At 38.6% G+C, this 7,905-nt stretch overlaps 1 protein-coding gene across 2 annotated transcripts in view; it reads left to right on the top strand.

Annotated features, from left to right (window-relative positions):
• Nucleotides 1-7,905, top strand: part of SOX5 (SRY (sex determining region Y)-box 5) — a 256,982-nt gene that overhangs the window by 158,969 nt on the left and 90,108 nt on the right. The gene's annotated exons all lie outside the window — the stretch shown is intronic.

Genomic DNA, 7,905 nt, shown 5'->3' with positions numbered 1-7,905 from the left:
GGACTTGCTTGTTCTACCGTTCTCTGCCTCTAGCATGGGTGTCTAGCTTTATTATATCCATGTCAGTGTATCCATCTGTATCATTGACTAACTCATGAATTCATCAGTTGTTTTGAGTTACTCAGGACTTGCCACTGCAGCAGTTTCATAAAACTAGAACATAAAGATTCCTTTAGTTAAACTGGCTTAGCCCGCAATTTCAGATTTCTTTCAGTTTCTGTAACATTGTAGATACCGTACTTGAATGCGAACTTGAGTTTCTTTGGCCACTAATCCCTTTTCCTAATATTTTTGCAGACTGGGACCACTACTGAAAATTACTGTTCAAAACACTTCACGTCCCTCAGCAGCTGCAGTGCCAAAGCATAGGCTCATTCAGTTCTTCCAGTGATTTCACACTCAGTCTCTCTCAAATGGGAGAAGTAGTGATTCACATTACAGAATGTTTAACTGAAAGCCACACTGAATATGAATGCTACCATAACTGTAGGCCTGGAAAAGGTCAGGAAAGCACCCCATTAGATGTATCTGGCAGATTAAATTAGTTCGATGTTAATGAAGTCTGGTTTGGCTAGAAAGAGTTGAGGTTGTTTTTTTTCCTTCTTTTTACTGCATGTACATTAACTGTAAGACAGTCCTATAGTTCCTCACATCCATGAAGTACATATGACATTGCATGTTTGTGTAACCTTGAAAATGAAAAAGAAAAAAGAGCAAAGTTGCTGCTGCTCCTGGCAGTAAGGCTTGGAATTAACAGCATGCCAAGGTCTAGGACTGAGCAGAAGCCAGTGGAAAAAGACAGCTCTGTGTTTGGTGATTCCCTGGCATGTTTGACTGAATTTGACTGAGAAGCTGAGGAAAAATGATAAGTAGTCCAAAGGATTTTTTCTTTTTACTCACAGTTTAGTGTAAACAAAAAAGCATATATGGATTTAGCTACACCTAGAAAGCTTGTAGCAATGAAAAACGTAGCTGCCTTAAAACTATAACATGTTCACATCAAGTAATGTTTTTGACAGGCCATTAAAACATACTTCTCCCACTTTCCTGCTTGCCCTTCTGTGTATCTGTCCTCTTGGCAAAGATGTGGTAGATTGTAAACCAAAGAGCTTTGGATAAAATTTTCTAAAGCACGTGAGTGATGTAGGAGACTAAATCTTCGTTTGAAGAGTGACAAAGGCACTAGGATCTAAGTCTCAGGGATATATAGCAAATGTTTGTACTGTAAACTTTAGTACAAATAGTCACCTATACTAGCTTGAACTGAGCTAAAGTGGGTACCAGTATAGCACTGCAACAGAGAATGTACAGCAGATTAATTTGCTCAGCTTCTCAGCATGTTAAATGCTTAGCTTTCACTGAGTTTGCTTTTGGATGCAAGGCCTTCCTGTGAACTTCTGAAGATCCCACTACCAGCATCTTTACCTCACTGCCATCGTATGTTTTAAATTTGGCTTATGTACCTTATGGTAATGTAGCCTCACTTCTACATCTTCCTGGTCCTTTTGGAAAACCTGCCCTTTTTTCTGGACAGATAGATGTTCAGAATTATTTTGTATGGCTGATTGACAGGAAGTCTCTACTGATGATTCTGTTATTTACTAGGATTAACAACCCGCACATAGGAACAATAAAAATCTCCATGGGACAATTCAGTTCCAGTCACAAATAATGAAGAACTATGAAAATTTCCATATACTGTTTCTCAATAAAAGGGAGATTTGAAAATTTGGGGGAGAAGGAAGAGGGAATTGTTGTGACAAACAATATTTTCATAACTAGTTAATGATGCTGAGTACCTTGATTATGGACATCTGGCTGGGGACACCTTCAAAGGGACATTTATACTGTTATGTGCCCTGCCCCTTTGAAAAGTCAGATCTCCAAAAGAGTATCTCAAATTCAGCAGCGTGTCATCTAAGGCACTGCACGTCTCTAGTCAGTTGGGCTGTTGGTCACACCTCATGGCTGGGTTACTGGCCACCTTCTGTCTGCAGGCCAGGTAGCTGAAGAGCCTCCAGTTGCTCATCACTGTGCCTCTAACTTCTGACATACTGGCCAAGCTTCTTGGTTAAGCACTCCCTAACTTGCTTCTGTCCAGGCTGGGATAGCAAGGACTTTCTGTTAAAATTGCTTAAACTGAGCTGGCTCATTTTAATGGAAACATGTTGGGAAGTGATTAAACAAGCAGCTTGGTCACAGTGGTAACCTTTGGCAGGGGGCTGTGATTGGAGATAGTGGCCTCTTCAGCCAGCACAGCTGCAGCTGGAGGAGAATGTGTGATCAAGCCTTGAGGTCAGTGAAAGAGAAAAAATGATTAATACCTAGTTATACTGGTATTTTTCTTTCATTCAGCTTAGATAATGAAACCAAACTAACTTACTCATTGCTTTCTGATTCACCTGTCCACGTTAGAGCAACAGAGGGTCAAATGTATGTCTCCCAGTGGTTTCAGAGAGTGTATGTGGTACGATTCCTCAGCCAGTGCTTCCCAACGGACTAATGACTTATCCAGAGAGAGACTGTGGAAAGGAAGAGTGCTGATTTCTCTACACATACCTCCTTTTCTGAGGACTGAAGACAACACAAAAATAGTCGTAACAGTTCATAGCAGGGGTCCATTTAGATTCCTCTCATGGCAGATACCTAAAGAAGAGTATGAGAAGGGAAAGAGTATGCTGATACTTTATCCCCCTATACTTTGCCAGGTTCCAGTGGTTGAGGACTCAGGGACCTTCTGACCCAGTGGTGTCATCACTGTGTGAGAGCTATTCTGTCTGTTATTGAAAACAAAGAGATTTCTCTGCTTGGGTTCCTACCTGATGGGAAACATTCTAGACAGCTGAATGCTCAAAAGAGTACAACAATATCAATCTCTATTGATACTGCAGAGCAAATTACTCACTTATACGTCTCCAAATATTTTGCAAAATTGGGTAAATAGAGGGAGGAGAGGGGTAAATATTTTCTCCATGGTTACATGGCAGGTCATGGTCTTTGGCTTCCAATTCAATGTAGTAAATTTCCTTTTCTTTCTTTTTCTCCATAGCAGATCATGCTTGGGAGTGGCTTGGTTTTTCATTTTGTTTTGTTTTTTAAACAGATGGTTTGCATTACATAAGGGACAATTTACACAAGTTGACACTTCCCCTTTTTTCTCTGTGGCATATTGTGTGGTGGTAAAGTTGGCAGAGAAAAAGGGAAGAACTTCTATTAGGATTACATTTCTATTTGAGAAAAAGATTCATAATCTATGGTTCCAGTTGATTTTTAACCTCCATACCTAGATATAATTGCATGGTGTATAAAATAGTTAATATTATTATTTAGAACCAAAGCATTTTTTTCATATGAGAAAAACAAGTTGGCAGTATGTGATGGACTGTATTGTCTACGATTAGCAAGAAAAATACTCGTAACCTACTTATTTGCTACATACCTGGTTATCAATTCACTGTGTGCTATTTGGAATTTAAGTATTTTGATTTTTATGCAAACTTCTTTATATGTATTTTTTATATACATAATATGCAATATTTATATAGATGTATAATGCAGATCTCTTTATAAAGAGTTGATGTTTCAAAGTGGGTTGCTAACTAAGTGACCTGTGGCATGAGCAGACATTAGGAGTTAACCCCAGTACCCTAAGTATATTAATTGGTTTTAGCAGCAGGTGAGCGCCTTCCCTTGCGGCTGATGTTGAAACCAAACAGAGCCCGATTACTGCATTTCCCAAACTGTGGTAAAGCTTCTCCCACATTTAGGCTATGCAGATTGGCTCAGGTCATTTAACCCTTCTCCTTTTATTGTCAACCAGCATTCCTTAACCTAATTTGTTACTACTGCTATTACTAGTTCAGCTTCCCTTGTGATACTTGCTAGATAATATACATGACTCCCAGCATTTTAGCAGTGGCGAGTGAAACGTCAGCTCTGCTGAGGTCTGAGGAGCTGTTGCTGTTGACTTCACTGAAGTCAACACGCCAGATGATAAAGATCTGCTAGGGCCACTCTTAGAAATAATTAGAATTTATTTAGAGCTAATTAATATTTGTGAAGTGCTTTGAAAGTATAAAAACAGTGTAAGTGATAGAAGATAAGTTTTTTATTGTGCCCTTTGAAAACTGCATAGTTCCACCTCAGAGGAGGCTGCTCTTTAGTCGTAGGTAGTGTGATCCATTTATTAATGCACATATGTATAGATTTGTACGTGGAATATTAAGGCATGATTGTCTCTCCTGTATAAGAGGTAATAAAGGGAATGAAAGAAATGTTTGGGAAAGCAAAAGGGGCTGCTTCTGGGGAGCTATTTACAGAAAAGGCAGAAGGAGTTAGGCTGAGAACAGTGGTAGATGGGGTATTCTTCAACAACCGTACGGAGCAGAATGCACCAGGACAGAATGCTTCCCCGTGCTTCCTCTGTGGTTCTACATTTGCAGCACTGTTTATAGTTAGCTTTCTACTAAAAGACACAGAATAGCCCAAACTCTGTAAAGAAGATGGGCTCTCCCCAGTTAATGGTGCTACGTAAGATTCATTTTGGACTTTTTGCACTCCATCGCTTCTTTAAGCATTTGATGATTGTGATAAAAAGGAAGTGAAATGTTGACTAGCCTCTTCCGGCAGTATGGTATGTTGTATCAGTCCTGAGGTTTTTCAAGATGATTGAAGCTGTTGAAGTCCAGATAGTTTCTTCTCTGAAGCATGAAGAACAACATGCTGTGTTTTCTAAACCGAGGTGTGCAAGAAATTGAATTACATGGAGATTTTTAGGATTTGTTTTCTTTTGTCAGGAAACAGTAGTTACTAAGTCTGTATTTCTGGAAGTGGGATTTACCCCAAATATATTTTCCAGGTTACTCGCAAATTCTCAGGAAAGCTTATAGGTAGCCTTTTATTTGCTGATACCTATGTTACTTTTTATGGAAATATGCCACATTTTGGAAACAAGAATTGTTTTTCTTTGCCTGTTCCTCCTCTCCCCTGTGGGTAATTTGTTGTAACAAATCATATTGTGTTCCCAGTCAGATGTCATCAACATGAGGTTTTCTGAAAGCACTTTAATCAATATTTCAACCATATCCAATTGGGGTGAAAAATCTGAATATACAATAGGTATGTTGTATGTGTCTTACATATCAGCTCGCTGCTGAAAGTGTTCTAAATAAAATAATGCACACAGTTATTGATGAAATATCTAATTACCTTTTAAAATCGGCAAAAATGTGTGAGATGAACAAGCCAAGCCTAATAAAATTAAAATATGCTGAATTTACTGTTCATCTATATTCTGAACAATAATTCCCATGTCCGATAAAAATGAAACTCTCAGTTAATTGGTTCCTCATACAGTACAATAAAATTAATGTTTAGGAGTTAAATACCATAAACTTCCTCAGGGAAATTTGCTGATGTATCTCTGTTTTTTAGTCAGTCACATGTTTCATTGTTTAATGGAGTATCATGTGGGCTGTCTTATAATTTTTCTTGTGTTCAGTGTCCATGTGTCTGGCTTCTAAAGAGACTGAGTGCTAATTTCTGATTTAACTGTGTCAGCTGTATCAGCTGATACACAGGTCATTGACAATCACCAAATCAGAAGAAAAAAATATTGACATTGCTATGCTTTTATCAGAACGACAAAAATAGGAACCATGTGTTGTGAGGACCACATACTGTAGTTTCTTTATAAAGATGCTAGTCATCTTTCAGGGCTACTGTTTATGCCTTGGAAAAGAATGAGCATATGACTAAACCCTCATGTTCCCCCCAGGATAAGAAAAGAGTAATAGCATTGTGGATAGAAAGAGCAAGAAGGAGGAATTTTTGGTAACAATGTTGCCTTTTAGCATACATGAGAATGTGTCACTTCTGTAATGCTGCAAATGCAATGGAAGGCATCAAGACTGCAAAAAAATAACACCACAACTAACGACTATTTCTAACTGAAAGAATCCCATAGCCCCTGATCTATGTGTGGCTTCTCACTGTAATGCTAATAAAAACAAAATAGACAAGCAAAATAATGGGGTCCTGTGAAAATAGGCTGATAGTTTCAGTTCAGTTTCTAGGCCATAACAGATGTCTAGTGTTGTGGCACTATTATTCATGGCTGGGCAACCAAATAAAAGTCCCGATTTTTAAATTCACAAGCATGTACAAACCTCTGCGGAAATACATTGGCTTTCCTTGGTACTCAGAGCTTTTGAATAACTGTCACCTATTCAACAGGTATATTTAAAAAAAGGGCACCCTGGAAATCGTAGGATTATTCTGGTTGGAAGGGATCTCAGAAGGTCTGCAGTCCAACCTCTTCCTCCAAGCCAGGTCATCTAGGAGATAAGACCAAGTTACTCGGGGCTTTATTCAGTCCGGGCTTGAAAACCTCCAAGGAGACTGCACAACCCTGTTTTGACAGCCTGTTTCAACATCTGGCTGTCCTCATGGGGAAAATTTGATCCTGCCTTGGTTCATTTTATGTCCATTGGCTCTTGTCCTCCAGCCAAACACTGCTGTGAGGAGCCTGGCCCTGTCTTGTTGCTGACCTCCTCAGAGGAATTGGAAGGCTGCTTTTAGGTCCCTCCAAAGCCAACCCTTCTGTAGACTGAATTGTTTCTCTAAAACACAAAATAGGCTAATCCCTTGTAGGCAGCACTTGGTCAATGCTGTCCAGAACTATCCTCAAAGAAAATCAGGGAACCAGTTTGGATTTCTTTTTGGAAGCCACTGGTGGTGTCTTCTTTGTACTCTTTTTCTTATTTATCTAAACCCCTAATGCCTGGAGCCAGAAGTCAGGGAACACTGCTCATGTCTTTCACAGCCTCCTGTTACTCGTGCTACACATCCACTATCACACCAAAGAAATGAAAGGAAAATGGTGATGAGGATGAGAATGAATGAGTGGTGAGAAGAGATGCAATGGCTTACCTGTCAGTTAGCCATCAGCTGTGATTATTCATTATGAATATACTTAAGTGATAAATTGAGTGTAAAATTATTGTGGCTTTTTCTAGAGCTTGTCAAAAATGGGGGGAAGATAATGTAGAATTCCTTTTCATTCAACGGAATCTACTATAAGGAAATGTTTATTCTGGTATTTTTCATGGAATTCAGTTTAGCATTCTGGTTTTGGAAATTACAATTGAAGAATTTGTTTTTCTTTTCTACTCTTTATATTCTTTACATTGTTTTCTTTTTTTCTTCTCCTTCCATGACCTCCAACTTTTTTCACTTGCTCTCCCTGAAAGACAGGTAGGAGGAAAACAATAAATTTTAAAAAATCATAGGAAATAAAACCCCTACTTCTCCTCTTCTGGTATCATTTTTCTTTAAAGAAGAAAATTTCAGGGAAAAAAACAGAGAGTTCTATTGTTTCATATAATCAGGTTCAACTTAAAAATCCTGTCAAAACATTATAATTTAACATTAGCATGTAACATGATTTATATAGCAAGTAAGACAATTGTGCCTGCTCTGAAGAGCTTGCAGCCTGTCAGGAGACAAGACAAGACACTAGGGGGGATTACACCATGAAGGAGAATAAATGAGATGAGTGACAGAAAAAGGAATACAAAAAACATCTTAACGAGTTTAGGTGAATGGTACAACACACATAATGTGAGCTCCCGTCCTTTCTTTTCTCTTTTGAAAAAAAGTCCTAATGTTTTTTAACTTGCTAAACTCCTTTGATAAAATTTTGCAAAACATATCAATGGTTTAAGAGCCACTGTTGTGTTTCCACAAGTGTCCAATCATTTAACATCCATGAGCTTGGTAGCTAGTCAGTTGAAAATCAAGTTCATAAACACACAGGGTTGTTATTTTGCGTTTTGGGACAGGATGTCCACTTGGCTCTGTACCACAACTTACTTTCGCAGAAAAGTGTTTTCAGTGGAGGATGAT

This window comes from Pygoscelis adeliae, unplaced genomic scaffold (assembly GCF_000699105.1).
Source record: "Pygoscelis adeliae isolate BGI_AS28 unplaced genomic scaffold, ASM69910v1 Scaffold38, whole genome shotgun sequence".
Classification (NCBI taxonomy): domain Eukaryota; kingdom Metazoa; phylum Chordata; class Aves; order Sphenisciformes; family Spheniscidae; genus Pygoscelis; species Pygoscelis adeliae.
This window is presented reverse-complemented; position numbering and strand designations above follow the sequence as displayed.